This window comes from Lolium rigidum, chromosome 7 (genome assembly GCF_022539505.1).
Source record: "Lolium rigidum isolate FL_2022 chromosome 7, APGP_CSIRO_Lrig_0.1, whole genome shotgun sequence".
Taxonomy (NCBI): domain Eukaryota; kingdom Viridiplantae; phylum Streptophyta; class Magnoliopsida; order Poales; family Poaceae; genus Lolium; species Lolium rigidum.
Window position 1 is genome coordinate 183,161,623 of NC_061514.1, and position 17,056 is coordinate 183,178,678.

Genomic DNA, 17,056 nt, shown 5'->3' on the forward strand with positions numbered 1-17,056 from the left:
CCACCCTCAAGGTTCCATAGTGGATCGAGGACATTCCTTCTGGTGGGAATTATCGAGGAGAATACGGTGAGGCCTTCGTGGAGTTTGGAGTGGCTTGTCCTCCACACTGCTCCAACGGAGAGTAGCACTCGCAAGAGTGTGAACTTCGAGATACATCATTGTCTCCGTGTCACCTCGGTTATTTCTATACCTGAGCTCTTTACTTATGCACTTTACTTTGTGATAGCCTTCGTGCTTGAAGTTATATATCTTGCTATCACATAGTTACTTGTACTGCTTAGCATAAGTTGTTGATGCACATAGATGAACCCTAGTTATATAGGTTTTGTGCTTAGCATTTGTTTAACCCATAATCGTAAAAAAAATAAACCGCCTATTCACCCCCCCCCCCCTCTAGGTGATATCTATGTCCTTTCAATTGGCAACAGAGCCCGGTCTCTTATTTTAGGCCTCACCGCCTTGAGAGTAAAGATGTAGGCTAGAGGATTAGTGTCCGATGACACTTTTATATTCGATGGCACAAATTTTGATATATGGAAAATTCACATGCTTAGTCATTTTCGGGTCATTGACCCTCATATGGAGCGAATTGTAGATATAGGTTTTTCTCCTCTGATGGATTCCCAAAATCTATCTTTAGAGGATGACAAAACTTTATATCTCAATGCTCAAGCTTCTAATGTGCTTGTGTATGCTTTGAGCAATGTAGATATTTTCTGAATCTTGCCTTTCCGGAGCTCTCATGATTTATGGAGAAAACTTCAAGAAAAATATTATGTGGCCAATATCATTGAGGATGATTGTAATCTCTACGCTTCCGACCGTAATGAACTTTCATTCACTTCACCAAAGTGTTGCAAGATACAAGGAAAAGCCAAGTTGAGTGGTAATGAACATTGCAATGTTGATAGTGTGATTAATCTTGATGATCCTTCATCTCTATCTAATTGCAATGCTTCATATTTGGACTTAAACACATCTAGCATTATAAATGATTTACATGCGTGTGTTTATAGTCCTTGCATATCATGTGTTAATTGCTTATGTAAATGCCATGGTGATATGCTTGCTATTTCTAGTTTCCATGATAAAAATTCTTATATTTTCTCTAGTTGTTGTGTGTCTAACAATGCAGAGGAAACCGAAGAATCTATTGGCAATGACAAGATCTTGAATGGAGATTCAACTAGCTCTTCTTCTCCATCATCTCAAAGTTCCTATATATGCCTTATGGCTAAGGCTTTTACGATATCTCATACCTTGGAAGCTAATCTTTCTCATGATGATGAAGATGAAGTACATGAAGAAGAAGAGGTTCTGATTGCCTCTTTACATGGTATGGGTGAGGTTGTCTATTGTTCTCTTCGTAACAATAAAAATGCTAGCACTAAATTTGTTGAAATATTAGTTGTTGCTATTGAGAGCCAAAAACTTATTGAGATGCATGAGAACACCATATTAAAAATGGGTGCTCTTGAATATGAGTCTGCCAATGATGTGGCATCTCTAAAGAATAAACTTGAAGAGGAACAAACCACCAAAGACTCTCTTGAGGAGACTTTTTCTCTAGAATTGTCTAGAATAAAAGAAAACCATGATAGAGATCTTGAAGTGGCAAACGATCTAAAGCTTAAAAAAATGATAAATTTGTGTTTGTTAATGCTAAACTCCTTGAGGATTTTGAGCAACTCAAAAATGGCTCATGGGTCGTTGAGAGTTCTCTCACGAAATTCACCGAGTCACATAAGCAACTTAAAGCTTCTTATCTAAAAGAGCATGCCAACTTGCATTCTCCTTTTGCTATTAATGATGATGCTTGTTCTACTAACTCTAGACTTTGTGAATCATCCATTTTGAAGGAGAATGTTGAGCTAAGGGCTCAACTTCAATTGCTAACTAGCAATTATGGGATTTTGGAAGAAAGTCATGGAAAGCTCTCTAGCTTTCGTGATGATCTTCTAGTCTCCCATGAGAGGCTAAAGTTAGCTCATGTAGATACTAGCTCTATTTCTCAAAATTCTATACTGCCATGTGCTAATCCTATTAATTCATCTACACATAGTACTGCTAAATCTTGTGATGAATTATCTTTCTTGCCCTATTGATGAAATATTTGTGTTCCATCAACACATATGAGCCTTGGGACTATGTGGACTACCCAATGCCTACAAGTTAAGGAAGAGGTGTTGGCCTATTTCCTCTGGATCGCTTTAACATGCACACATAGTTTAAGAAAATATTTTGACCATTATTTAGGTTAATAAAATGTGAAAAATAATTTATATAGATTTATTATTTTGGTTAATAAAATATGAAAAATAAGGCATAGATTTTGTAGACATTTAATTTATATTTTATTTGATTAAATTAATGGTCAAAGATTATCTTAAATTACGTGCGCGTCTGGTTGCATGTTGCCATTAAATTACCTTGTCGGAGGTCTATTTATTTTGAAAAAACTAGCATACATCTGGAAAGATCTCATAAAATAACTTATTTTCATATTTCACAAAATAAAATTTTTGTTTGGCTCTACACCAGACGGAGCCATACTCAATAGCACGGCTCCCCACTAGGTTGAACCAAGCACACCATATCATGTGGAGTCAACCTTAGTAGCATGGCTCTATCTCGGGTGTAGCCAAGCTCCGTAGTGAGCCAGATGCCCAAGGATCACGGGCAAACCTGATTGGCGGATAAAACTTGCCGTGCAACATTCAAGTATGTTTTTTTGGCTAAATATGACCATATCGTTTGCTGGTTTTCTCTCGACGTAGTCGAGTGCTAGCAGTTGTGCCTGCCCTATGGCCTGACTCATCATCATGTGCCAAGAAGAACATGGGTTCTTTTGACCCTTATCCTTTTTCGGCATGGTGATTACGACATCATAATATATGTCATGTTAAAAAAAGAGCAATGAAGGAAAATATATTTTGCCAACCATCAAAAAATGAAGCGGAAAGTTTGCTATAGGACACCGTTATTGCCGGGTGTTTGTCGAAATACATCACCCGATTGTGTCTTTGCCAATTATCATTACAATTTTGTGGCACATTTGCCAGAACACATTGAAAAATAGAAAGTTTTTCACTTTTTCTTGGGATGGCCATGCTATGGCCGGTTTTGATGACAATGTGCCAAACTTCCAATTTTTGTCCATGCGGTTTATTCTGGCAAATGTAACACAAAATTATAATGCTACCCGGTGAAGTCAATTGGGCGGTGTGTTTTGGCAAACTTCACAAAATAACAACATCCTGTAAGAAATTTTCCCAAAAAACGAACAAACCTGTGGTTTTCACCTATGTATTTTATTTGTTCATTTTTTAGAATTCGGTTACCCTTGTTGCTGCTACTTGCTTCCATGCTACTTAGACAAGAACATGATTGTGACTATATCGGTCGGTAGATTGATGAGTTCCATTGGAACAAAAAGTGTACACAGTGTGGTTATAGCGCAAACAATATTTTCACAACAAGTAGAAAACTTCAGAATAAAAGTACAGTCAGGATGGCCAAGGTTACTACCAAAACGTGCATGACAAATGACTGTAGAAATGGCGCAATGTATCATGTGTATCTCCTAATGTGTATCAATTTCATTGTGTCCACATAATTTGTGCTCATCCCGTGAGATTGATCGCAAATATCTTGCTGATTTGACAAGATTTTCTCATGTTCCGAGTATGTTTCTTTGGTGTTGTATGGTCGATTTGGTGCATTAATTTGTTGTTTCAAGGTATGGGTACTACAAATTATTTTCCAATCATCTTGGTGCAATGAATGGGCATTTTGTTGCATACACGTAAATATTTGTTTGGTGGACACATTGGTGATTTTGCAACTCTTTTGTATGGTATTTTTAGTAATATATTGCGTCGGAGAGTTTGATGTTGTTATGATTGAAGGTCCGAGATTTACTAGTCCCTCCATCCTATGAAAGTTATATGAGATTTTTCTAAATTCGAATATATCTAAACACTAAATAGCATCTACATCTAATTTTTGAAAATTCTCAGACAAGTTTAATGAGACTGAGTGTGTAGTTTAAACGGTCGAGGAGGCAGCCGATCTAGCCGGCTCAAGCTGGATCACACCCTTTGTTCTATTTGACTCTCAACTTTTCTTTGTCTCTTTATGTAAAAAAATTCTTTACAGAGTACCTCTAGCATTGTCGACATCCATGTTCTTGCTATCACAATTGTGGTGATAGAGTAGAGTAAGGAAAGACATAGTACACATTTTCATATTGTATTTCATAGGGTATTTTTTCAATTTGTTAATGTATGAACTGCCTTCTATCATGAAATATAATTTATCACAGATTTTGACATCTATCCTTGTTATATTAGTCTATTTCTCTTTGCAATTTACTTTCTCAGCATCTTGAGTTTTTGAGTGTGATCTAGTGCCAACAAGCATCAGTATGTAGCTCACAACCACTCACCGAATGAGCGTCCAAACTCTATGGGAAATCACAACGAACTAACGTGTGCTCATTAACCAACCGTCAGTATAATAACCTAGAGAGGATCCAAGAGGCACCACAAAACTTCTCGTGGGCTCATAATAATTCTCGTCAGCGAAGCGCCATACATTTGACGGTTTTCAGGCACGTTAGTGACTCATAATCATTTCTGACATGCATGGTTAGGGTGATAGGCGACAAGTCTGTCGGAGCAGGGATTTAAGCACCCTTCAGGCGTTAGCGACAATGGATTATGTACTAATGAGCAATCTTGTAGACCATATGATTGCTCCTTGTTCCCACATGCCTTATAGAAGTTGGACACGAAATGCCTCATGCACCATCGATGGTGCTTATGAGCATACCCTGAAATTTCCTTGTCAACTGCGTTTAGTATCCCTTTGTGGCGGTTCGAGATGATGAAAACCTCTCTGTTGGGTTCAATAACCTTGGTCCTCACTAGTTCATGAACCACTCCTAATTTTCGTTGTTAGAAAACAGCTAAAGACATTGGCTCCACCTGGGACGAAATTTTGCTACTGCGTTTGGCTCCACCTAGGACAAACTCGTGGTACCGAGCTTCGCTCCACCTAGGATGGCTTTCGTGCTTCTCAGCTTAGCTTCACCTAGGACAGAGTCGTGTTACTGAGCCAAACAAAATAGTTTATTTTATTAAATCTTTTAAAAGACATATTATTTTGTGTGATATTTCCATATATATGTCAATTTTTTCAAAATCGCCAGAGTTCTGAACCTTGCAAGTTCCAAGGAGGGAGCACGTCGTACCCAATATTTTATGGTGGTGACGGTAATTGGTGAAGGGGTGGGGGTGGGTGGGTGGGGTAGGTAGTGATCCAGAAGCTTAGGGTTCACGGGAAAATATGATCATACCATTTGATGGTTTTCTCTTGACGTAGGATGTAGTAGAGTGCTAGCTGCATTACAACTTCATCGGTGCAGCACCCAACTGTGGGTCGGCGGCGGTTGTGCTTTGCCCTATGGCCCGACGAACATGGGTTTTTTCACTTATCCTTTTTCGGCCTGGTGATTACGACATCATAATAGATGTCATGTTAAAAAAAGAGCAATGAAGACAAATATATTTTGTAGGATCAGCCAGCCAGCAAAAAAACAAAGAGGAAAATTTGTTATAAGACACCGTTATTTTCTAGCGTTTACCGAAACACATCACCTGATTGTGTATTTTTCAGGTACCATTCAATTTTTTCGCACATTTGCCAGAACACAATCACAAAGGAAAAAAAAATAGAAAGGTTTGCACTTTTGCATGGGGTGACCATTACCGATTTTGAAGACAATGTGCTAAACTTTTCCTTTTTGGTCATGCGGTTTTATCTGGCTAATGTGACACAAAATTGTAATGTTACCTTGCGAAGATACAATCGAAAGATGTGTTCCGGCAAACGCCACAAAATAACACTTTATTACTCAAAATGGTTTTAATCATTACACCCATCCTCTGCATAACTAGGATGCACACAGCCGTTTAGTAGTCCAGTATCAAACAAAAGGAGATAGAAAGAACGATGTAAAAATCCAACTACTATAAAGCTATGTTGTCTTCAATACTCCGACTATGCAGCCACCCATGTTGGGAAATAAACTATGTGGCCCGTGTTCTCCAACCGTGTAGACACCTCCGTAAAGAGGTCTCGATCTTCCAAACGCTGATGTAGCGATCATGAATGAAGCAAAGCTGTACACCGGTAAATAACCTGCATGATAGAGGAATTTTTGTCATTAAACACCTTGTCATTTCTACATAGCCAAAGCGACCATGCTACCGCAATCGCTCCCACTCTGATAATAGTTTTGTACCTATAATCAACCCCATTTATCCAATTGTCATAGATGTTTGCAATAATGCGAGGTGGATATAAGGTAGACCCTATCTGAATGATTAACCATATAAATCTATCAACCCGACAAGTGAAGAAAAGGTGTTTTATTGTCTCATCTTCGTGACAAAACACATATTTCGTATAACCATGCCAGTTTCATTTTACAAGATTATATTTAGTAAGAATCACACCTCGATGAAGATATCATGCAAAGACCTTTGTTTTAAGAGGTATCTTCATCTTCCAGATGGATTTATCATTTAAAATCGGTTGTGTTGGAATACACAGGGCTTTGTACATGGAGCTAACCGAAAATACACCATTCTTGGTGAGACTCCAACGGAATTCATCCGTCCCTTGAACCAAGTGGATTGAATCCAACCGCTGAAGCAGTTCGTTCCAAGCGACTAGCCGGGGACCAATGAGGTCACGTCTGAACGTCATAGAGGGAGGGGAAGATTCCAACACCTTTTGCAAGGTATCCGCTTGATGGCGAACAATACTGTACAAAGTTGGATACTGTTCGCGAAGAGTGGTTGTTCCCAACCACTTATCCTCCCAGAACTGTGTCTCCGCCCCATTCTTAATGGAGAAAGAACCAAAAGGGAAAAGGTATTTTTTAGTTGCCATGACAACAACCCAAAAATGCGAATCACCTGGTTTCCAAAGAAACTGAGAGATCGCCTTTGAGCCAACATACTTTTTCCGCATCAGTTGTTGCCACACACCATCCTCCATTAACAACCTGGCCAGCCATTTACCAAGCAAGGCCCTGTTCTTAACTTCAAGATCATGGACACCAAGTCCACCTTGATCTTTTGGACGGCATACAACACTCCATTTAGTTAACCGGTACTTTTTCTTCTCACTATCCCCTTGCCAAAAGAATCTTGATCGGAAATAGTCCAATCTATGTAAGACTCGTTTCGGTAACTGGAAGAAAGAAATCATATATAGTACCATATTTTAAGTACTGAGTTTATGAGAACTAATCTTCCACCAAAGGATAGTAATTTTCCTTTCCAGCTAGTAAGACGTTTTTGAAGTCTTTCTTCAACAATTTTCCATTCAGCCAGCGTAAGCCTCTGATAGTGAATTAGAATGCCAAGATAGCTGATTGGAAAACAACCAATCCCACAGTCGAATAATTCAGCGTATAGGTTGGCATCACCTTTGGTATCACCGAAACAAAACAATTCACTTTTATGGAAATTAATTTTAAGACCTGACAACTGCTCGAATGCTGAAAGAATTAATTTTAGATTACATGCCTTTTCCAAGTCATGATCCATAAATAGAATTATATCATTGGCATACTGAAGGATGGATAAGCCCCATCAACCAAACGGGGGACTACTCCTTCAATTTGGCCATCCATCTTAGCGCGCTCTATTATAAATGCAAGCATATCCACCACAATGTTAAATAATATTGGAGATAGGGGATCACCTTGCCTCAACCCTTTTCTGGTCTAGAAATATTTGCCAGTGTCATCATTGACCTTAATGACAACACTTCTCCCAAAAACAAAGTTATATATAAGAGTGCGCCAATCCTCAGAAAAACCTTTCATCCTGAGCGTTTGTTGAAGAAAAGACCATTTGACTTTATCATAGGATTTTTCAAAGTCGATTTTGAGTATGACCTCATTCAACTTTTTGCGATGCATCTCATGGATTGTCTCATGCAAGGTCACCACCCCCATCTAGGATGTGTCTTCCTTCCATAAAAGCAGTCTGAGAAGGACGCACCACTTGATCTGCCACTGAATTAAGTCAAATAGTAACAACTTTTGTGAATATTTTAAAACAAACATTTAGTAGGCATATTGGTCTGTATTGCTGAATCCGTTCCGCATTAATAACTTTCGGTAAAACAATTATTTCACCAAAATTAATACGGAACAGATCCAGCTGCCCCCCGTGGAGTTTAGCAAACAGATCTAGTAAGTCAGACTTGACAATATCCCAAAAGGTTTTGTAAAATTCAGCCAAAAAACCATCCGGTCCTGGCGACTTATTATGCTCCATCTAAAAAATCGCTTTTCTTATTTCCTCCTTGGAATACGGGGAGGTTAGGATATCATTTTCTTGTGGAGAGACTTGGGGGATATCATCAATCTTGGATATATCTTATTCCTCCGGAGCGCCAAAAAGACCTTTATAATATGATGTAATATATGACTTTAGCTACTCTTGACCTTTGATCAGTCCCTCGTCCTAAGTAAGAGAATGAATGAGTTTCTTTCTATGTCGACCATTGGCGACACTACGAAAGTACCTCGTATTCGAATCTCTCTCTAGAAGGAACTGGGCCTTAGACCTGTACCATTTGAGTTCCTCCTCACGAAGTAAACCGGCTAACTTAGCATTATATGGACTTTTAAGATCAATTTCCTACTTAGTCAATGGTCGTACGTCAGCGAGTGCCTCTAAGTCATCAATATTTGATGATTGGCTGAGTTTCTCTTGTTTGAGCTGGCCCTCCATTTGCCTAGCCCACCCTCCAAAGTATCTATGCATCGAGCATCGAGTGTAGTTTGTTATTCCACCTTTGGATTGGGGTGTTCCCAGCAACCAGCTTGTCCCAAATAAATTTAACCATGTCTGAGAAACCATCCCGATTAGGCCATCCAAGTTCAAATTTGAACGGACGTCTCCGTTGCGGTAATGGTGTCCCAGTAAATAATAAAATTGGAGCACGATCTAACAAAGCTTCAATCCAAGGAAGGACCTGTACTGAGACTAGGGGAATTTCAATTCCCAATCCGAGTCCATCAATACTCGATCCAATTTCTCGTATGTAGGCTCTGGGAGACTGTTCGCCAAAGTGAATTGTCTTCTACCCATTGATACCTCTCTCAAATCCAGGATGTCAATAACAGCGTTGAATAAAAAGGCCAATGGGTGTCAAATCTGCCCCTACTTTTCTCATGAGGGTATCTTAGTAAGTTAAAATCCCCGCCTATAATAATAGGGTGTGGATTGTCCTTTGCTAAATTAACCAATTCCTGAAGAAAAGCAGGCTTATCAACATCCTGGGTAGCCCCATAAATAGAAACTAAACTCCATATGAAATTATCAGATTTATTCCGGATGTGAAGTTTAATATGAAAGTCACCTCCGGAATTATCCAAAATCTCTATAGTCGCAGTTCGGATCCCGACTAATAAACCACCAGAACGCCCCCGAGGAGGGCGAGAAACCCAAGCAAAGTCTTCCCCGCCTGAAAGGCGATTTAGAAAACTTGTTGAGTAATTCCGCTTGCCTGTCTCAGAGATTGCAACAAAATCTAAAACATGTCCCCAGATAATTTCAGAGATGTGTAAGTGTTTAGCCAAGTCCTTGAGACCTCTGCTATTGTTAAACATGCCATTCATATGGAAACAATTGGAGATTTAGTCACCTTTGCCTTTTTATTAGGTCATGCATTACGTTTAATAGAGGAGAGTCGGGATTTACGCTCAACTGCTTGTAATTCAATACATGAGCCCAACGCGTCATCATCCAGACCCACCTCTGATACCTCTCCAACTAGATGTGTGAGTAGCTGGCCGTCTGAAATGGTGTACACTTCCTCCTCACCATCATCAGATAAAGAGGTATCCGACTTGCTCGAAACCATAGGAGTAAATTTTAATCTATCAAACTCCATAGGTCTAAGAGCATTAGACGAAACAAAAATAGAACTAATGGAATTTCCCAACGAAAGACCCACATTATGGAGCTTAGAGGCCATTAGTGGTGTTGGGTGATACGTCTCCGATGTATCGATAATTTCTTATGTTCCATGCCATATTATTGATGATACCTACATGTTTTATGCACACTTTATGTCATATTCGTGCATTTTCTAGAACTAACCTATTAACAAGATGCCGAAGTGCCAGTTGCTGTTTTCTCGCTGTTTTTGGTTTCAGAAATCCTAGTAACGAAATATTCTCGGAATCGGACGAAATCAAGACCCAAGTTCCTATTTTTCCCGGAACCATCCAGAACACCCGAGAGCCGCCAGAGGGAAGCCCTGGGGGCCCCACACCACACCCTGGCGCGGCCAGAGGGGGGCCGCGCCGCCCTATGGTGTGGGCCCCCCAGGCCCCCTCCGAGGCTGCCCTTCCGCCTATTTAAAGCCTCCGTCGAGAAAACCCTGATACGAAGAACCACGATACGGAAAACCTTCCAGAGCCGCCGCCATCGCGAAGCCAAGATCTGGGGGACAGGAGTCTCTGTTCCGGCACCTGCCGGAGCGGGGAAGTGCCCCCGGAAGGCTTCTCCATCGACACCGCTGCCATCTCCACCGCCATCTTCATCACCGCTGCTGCTCCCATGAGGAGGGAGTAGTTCTCCATCGAGGCTCGGGGATGTACCGGTAGCTATGTGGTTCATCTCTCTCCTATGTGCTTCAATACAATAATCTCATGAGCTGCCTTACATGATTGAGATTCATATGGTGATGCTTGTAATCTAGATGTCGTTATGCTAGTCAAGTGAATTTTACTTATGTGATCTCCGGAGACTCCTTGTCCCACGTGTGTAAAGGTGACGAGTGTGTGCACCGTGTGGGTCTCTTAGGCTATATTTCACAGAATACTTATTCACTGTTATGAATGGCATAGTGAAGTGCTTATTTATATCTCTTTATGATTGCAATGTATTTTGTATCGCAATTTATCTATGTGCTACTCTAGCAATGTTATTAAAGTAGTTTTATTCCTCCCGCACGGTGTAATGGTGACGAGTGTGTGCATCCGTGTTAGTACTTGGTTTATGCTATGATTATGATCTCTTGTAGATTATGAAGTTAACTATTGCTATGATAGTATTGATGTGTATTATTCCTCCTACATAGCATGAAGGTGACAGGTGTGCATGCTATGTTAGTACTTGGTTTAGTCGAATTGATCTTTCATGCACTCTATGGTTATTTAAATATGAACATTGAATTGTGGAGCTTGTTAACTCCGGCATTGAGGGTTCGTGTAATCCTACGCAATGTGTTCATCATCCAACAAGAGTGTAGAGTATGCATTTATCTATTCTGTTATGTGATCAATGTTGAGAGTGTCCACTAGTGAAAGTCTAATCCCTAGGCCTTGTTCCTAAATACTGCTATCGCTGCTTGTTTACTGTTTTACTGCGTTACTACTGTTGCGTTACTACTGCTACGTTACTACTGCTTGTTTACTGTACTGGGCAAAGCACTTTTCTGGTGTTGTTGCTACTACTCATATATATTCATACCACCTGTATTTCACTATCTCTTCGCCGAACTAGTACACCTATTAGGTGTGTTGGGGACACAAGAGACTTCTTGCTTTGTGGTTGCAGGGTTGCATGAGAGGGATATCTTTGACCTCTTCCTCGCTGAGTTCGATAAACCTTGGGTGATCCACTTAAGGGATACTTGCTGCTGTTCTACAAACCTCTGCTCTTGGAGGCCCAACACTGTCTACAAGAATAGAAGCTCCCGTAGACATCAAGCACTTTTCTGGCGCCGTTGCCGGGGAGGAAAGGTAAAAGGCTCTCATACTCCGGTCCCAGGCATAAGTACTTTTCTGTTACCGTTGTGTGTGTGCTCGAAGCTATTTCCTTTAGATCCTGCAATTGCATCCTTTTGTTTCTTGTTTACACTAGTTTGGCATAATGGACAACAATGAGCTTCTTATTCTATTTCCTGATTTAAGACATGGATGGTTTGATGCGAAAATTAAAAAACCTATGAAATCTTATTTGCATGCTGGTAGTAATATTAGTATGAACGCTTTGAACACCATTGTTGATAATAATATAGAAAGTTCTAAGCTTGGGGAAGCTGGTTTTCATGATCTTTTTAGTCCCCCAAGCATTGAGGAGAAAATTTTCTTTGATGATACTTTGCCTCCTATTTATGATGATAATGATAGTGGTCTTTTGGTGCCACCTACTATGGAGAGTAAATTTTGTTGTGATTATACTATGCCTCCTACACTCGATGAGAATAATAATGATAGCTACTTTGTTGAATTTGCTCCCACTACAACTAATAAATTTGATTATGCCTATGTGGAGAGTAATAATTTTATGCATGAGACTCATGATAAGAATGCTTTATGTGATAGTTATATTGTTGAGTTTGCTCATGATGCTACTGAAAGTTATTATGAGAGAGGAAAATATGGTTGTAGAAATTTTCATGTTACTAAAACACCTCTCTACGTGCTGAAATTTTTGAAGCTACACTTGTTTTATCTTCCTATGCTTGTTACTTTGTTCCTCATGAACTTGTTTATTTACAAGATTCCTATGCATAGGAAGCATGTTAGACTTAAATGTGTTTTGAATTTGCCTCTTGATGCTCTCTTTTGCTTCAAATACTATTTCTTGCGAGTGCATCATTAAAACTGCTGAGCCCATCTTAATGGCTATAAAGAAAGAACTTCTTGGGAGATAACCCATGTGTTATTTTGCTACAGTACTTTGTTTTATATTTGTGTCTTGGAATTTGTTTACTACTGTAGCAAACTCTCCTTATCTTAGTTTTGAGTTTTGTTGTGCCAAGTAAAGTCTTTGATAGTAAAGTAAGTACTAGATTTGGATTACTGCGCAGTTCCAGATTTCTTTGCTGTCACGAATCTGGGTGTACCTCCCTGTAGGTAGCTCAGAAAATTAAGCCAATTTACGTGCATGATCCTCAGATATGTACGCAACTTTCATTCAATTTGAGCATTTTCATTTGAGCAAGTCTGGTGGACTAATAAAATCCATCTTTACGGACTGTTCTGTTTTAACAGATTCTGCCTTTTATTTCGCGTTGCCTCTTTTGCTATGTTGGATGAATTTCTTTGATCCATTAATGTCCAGTAGCTTTATGCAATGTCCAGAAGTGTTAAGAATGATTGTGTCACCTCTGAACATGTTAATTTTTATTGTGCACTAACCCTCTAATGAGTTGTTTCGAGTTTGGTGTGGAGGAAGTTTTCAAGGATCAAGAGAGGAGTATGATGCAATATGATCAAGAAGAGTGAAAACTCTAAGCTTGGGGATGCCCGGTGGTTCACCCCTGCATATTCTAAGAAGACTCAAGCGTCTAAGCTTGGGGATGCCCAAGGCATCCCCTTCTTCATCGACAACATTATCAGGTTCCTCCCCTGAAACTATATTTTTATTCCGTCACATCTTATGCACTTTGCTTGGAGCGTCGATTTATTTTTGTTTTTTGTTTTGTTTGAATAAAATGGATCCTAGCATTCACTTTGTGGGAGAGAGACACGCTCCGCTGTAGCATATGGACAAGTATGTCCTTAGGCTCTACTCATACTATTCATGGCGAAGTTTCTTCTTCGTTAAATTGTTATATGGTTGGAATTGGAAAATACTACATGTAGTAACTCTAAAAATGTCTTGGATAATTTGATACTTGGCAATTGTTGTGCTCATGTTTAAGCTCTTGCATCATATACTTTGCACCCATTAATGAAGAAACACTTAGAGCTTGCTAATTTGGTTTGCATATTTGGTTTCTCTAGAGTCTAGATAACATCTAGTATTGAGTTTTGAACAACAAGGAAGACGGTGTAGAGTCTTATAATGTTTACAATATGTATTTTATGTGAGTTCTGCTGCACCGTTCATCCTTGTGTTTGTTTCAAATAACCTTGCTAGCCTAAACCTTGTATCGAGAGGGAATACTTCTCATGCATCCAAAATACTTGAGCCAACCACTATGCCATTTGTGTCCACCATACCTACCTACTACATGGTATTTATCCGCCATTCCAAAGTAAATTGCTTGAGTGCTACCTTTAAAATTCCATCATTCACCTTTACAATATATAGCTCATGGGACAAATAGCTTAAAAACTATTGTGGTATTGAATATGTACTTATGCACATTATCTCTTATTAAGTTGCTTGTTGTGCGATAACCATGTTATCTGGGACGCCATCAACTATTCTTTGTTGAATATCATGTGAGTTGCTATGCATGTCCGTCTTGTCTGAAGTAAGAGAGATCTACCACCTTAATGGTTGGAGCATGCATATTGTTAGAGAAGAACATTGGGCCGCTAACTAAAGCCATGATTCATGGTGGAAGTTTCAGTTTTGGACATATATCCTCAATATCATATGAGAATAATAATTGTTGCCACATGCTTATGCATTAAAGAGGAGTCCATTATCTGTTGTCCATGTTGTCCCGGTATGGATGTCTAAGTTGAGAATAATCAAAAGCGAGAAATCCAAAATGCGAGCTTTCTCCTTAGACCTTTGTACGAGCGGCATGGAGGTACCCCATTGTGACACTTGGTTAAAACATGTGCATTGCAAAGATCCGGTAGTCCAAGCTAATTAGGACAAGGTGCGGGCACTATTAGTATACTATGCATGAGACTTGCAACTTGTAAGATATAATTTTCATAACTCATATGCTTTATTACTACCGTTGACAAAATTGTTTCATGTTTTCAAAATAAAAGCTCTAGCACAAATATAGCAATCGATGCTTTCCTCTTTGAAGGACCATTCTTTTTACTTTTATATTGAGTCAGTTCACCTATCTCTCTCCACCTCAAGAAGCAAACACTTGTGTGAACTATGCATTGATTCTTACATACTTGCATATTGTACTTGTTATATTACTCTATGTTGACAATTATCCATGAGATATACATGTTACAAGTTGAAAGCAACCGCTGAAACTTAATCTTCCTTTGTGTTGCTTCAATACCTTTACTTTGATTTATTGCTTTATGAGTTAACTCTTATGCAAGACTTATTGATGCTTGTCTTGAAGTACTATTCATGAAAAGTCTTTGCTTTATGATTCACTTGTTTAATCATGTCATTACCATTGTTTTGATCGCTGCATCCACTACATATGTTTACAAATAGTATGATCAAGGTTATGATGGCATGTCACTTCAGAAATTATCTTTGTTATCGTTTTACTCGCTCGGGACGAGCAGAACTAAGCTTGGGGATGCTTGATACGTCTCCGACGTATCGATAATTTCTTATGTTCCATGCCATATTATTGATGATACCTACATGTTTTATGCACACTTTATGTCATATTCGTGCATTTTCTTGAACTAACCTATTAACAAGATGCCGAAGTGCCGATTCGTTGTTTTCTGCTGTTTTTGGTTTCAGAAATCCTAGTAACGAAATATTCTCGGAATCGGACGAAATCAAGACCCAAGTTCCTATTTTTCCCGGAACCATCCATAACACCCGAGAGCCGCCAGAGGGAAGCCCTAGGGGCCCCACACCACACCCTGGCGCGGCCAGAGGGGGGGCCGCGCCGCCCTATGGTGTGGGCCCCCAGGCCCCCTCCGAGGCTGCCCTTCCGCCTATTTAAAGCCTCCGTCGAGAAAACCCTGATACGAAGAACCACGATACGGAAAACCTTCCAGAGCCGCCGCCATCGCGAAGCCAAGATCTGGGGGACAGGAGTCTCTGTTCCGGCACCCTACCGGAGCGGGGAAGTGCCCCCGGAGGCTTCTCCATCGACACCGCTGCCATCTCCACCGCCATCTTCATCACCGCTGCTGCTCCCATGAGGAGGGAGTAGTTCTCCATCGAGGCTCGGGGCTGTACCGGTAGCTATGTGGTTCTTCTCTCTCCTATGTGCTTCAATACAATAATCTCATGAGCTGCCTTACATGATTGAGATTCATATGATGATGCTTGTAATCTAGATGTCGTTATGCTAGTCAAGTGAATTTTACTTATGTGATCTCCGGAGACTCCTTGTCCCACGTGTGTAAAGGCGACAGTGTGTGCACCGTGTGGGTCTCTTAGGCTATATTTCACAGAATACTTATTCACTATTATGAATGGCATAGTGAAGTGCTTATTTATATCTCTTTATGATTGCAATGTATTTTGTATCGCAATTTATCTATGTGCTACTCTAGCAATGTTATTAAAGTAGTTTTATTCCTCCCTGCACGGTGTAATGGTGACAGTGTGTGCATCCGTGTTAGTACTTGGTTTATGCTATGATTATGATCTCTTGTAGATTATGAAGTTAACTATTGCTATGATAGTATTGATGTGTATTATTCCTCCTACATAGCATGAAGGTGACAGTGTGCATGCTATGTTAGTACTTGGTTTAGTCGAATTGATCTTTCATGCACTCTAAGGTTATTTAAATATGAACATTGAATTGTGGAGCTTGTTAACTCCGGCATTGAGGGTTCGTGTAATCCTACGTAATGTGTTCATCATCCAACAAGAGTGTAGAGTATGCATTTATCTATTCTGTTATGTGATCAATGTTGAGAGTGTCCACTAGTGAAAGTCTAATCCCTAGGCCTTGTTCCTAAATATCGCTATCGCTGCTTGTTTATCGTTTTATCTGCGTTACTACTGCTACGTTACTACTGCTGCGTTACTACTCGCTTGTTTCTCGTCCCGGGCAAAGCACTTTTCTGGTGCTGTTGCTACTACTCATATATATTCATACCACCTGTATTTCACTATCTATTCGCCGAACTAGTACACCTATTAGGTGTGTTGGGGACACAAGAGACTTCTTGCTTTGTGGTTGCAGGGTTGCATGAGAGGGATATCTTTGACCTCTTCCTCCCTGAGTTCGATAAACCTTGGGTGATCCACTTAAGGGAAACTTGCTGCTGTTCTACAAACCTCTGCTCTTGGAGGCCCAACACTGTCTACAAGAATAGAAGCTCCCGTAGACATCATTGGGGAAGTTAAAAAAGACTTTGAACTCTTAACGG